Source organism: Capsella rubella, unplaced genomic scaffold (assembly GCF_000375325.1).
Source record: "Capsella rubella cultivar Monte Gargano unplaced genomic scaffold, Caprub1_0 scaffold_39, whole genome shotgun sequence".
NCBI classification, from domain to species: Eukaryota; Viridiplantae; Streptophyta; class Magnoliopsida; order Brassicales; family Brassicaceae; genus Capsella; species Capsella rubella.
The window spans coordinates 33,046-33,947 of record NW_006238887.1 but is presented as its reverse complement, the minus strand read 5'-3'; positions in this window follow the sequence as shown (position 1 = coordinate 33,947).

Below are 902 nucleotides of genomic sequence, written 5' to 3'. Positions count from 1 at the left end.
ACGTTTGAATATCTTGCTTTATTGGCGCGTGAAACTTAAAAGTTCTTTGTCCTTTATCGATCCAGGTACGACAGCCATCGTTCGGATCGATCTGACATCGCAGCCGTTCGTACAACAGGCGACAAAGACCGACCCCAGTTGTACCCGCATCGATCACCAACGGAGCATCTTTCGACCACCGCTCGTACCGCTCGAGCAAACACCGTCCGTACTGATTCCGATCGCCGGAATATTCCCCGGAGTACTTTTCCGACGATCAACGACCGCCGGATCCACTTTTCCGGTCAACTGCCCGACGGATACCCGGACATCAAACCACCTATGGACGGCCCACATCCACCCGACGGCGAGCCACTACCCCCACCCGAGCTTGGGGCCGTTTTGACCGAGTTTCGGGAAGAGTTGACGCGGATACGGGAACGACTCACCCGTATCGAAGAACAACACTTACCACCCGGGGCACCCCTACGAGCAGTCCGCGGCCGACAACAACAACCGCACTACGAGCCAGAACAGATCGAGTCTTCCGGAGACGAACGACGAGCTCGACCCCGTGGACGATATGATGGTCGACCCGATGACCATCGGGCACAAGAGCCGGGACACAAGCTTTCCGTCCCAACCTTTGCGGGAAAGGTCGATCCGGAAGCTTATCTCGATTGGGAACGTCGTATGGATCATGTCTTCTCGTGCTACAACTACAACGAGCGAAGGCAAGTCACGTATGCTGCTGCTCAACTGACCGATCACGCCCTCACTTGGTGGGATCGAGACATGGCCGAGAGAAGGCGTAATCTCGAGCCGGCTATCTCGACTTGGGAAGCTATGAAGAATATTATGCGAAGAAGATACGTGCCTCCACTATACCATCGAGACCTTCAGAAGCGGTTTCGGAGACTCAC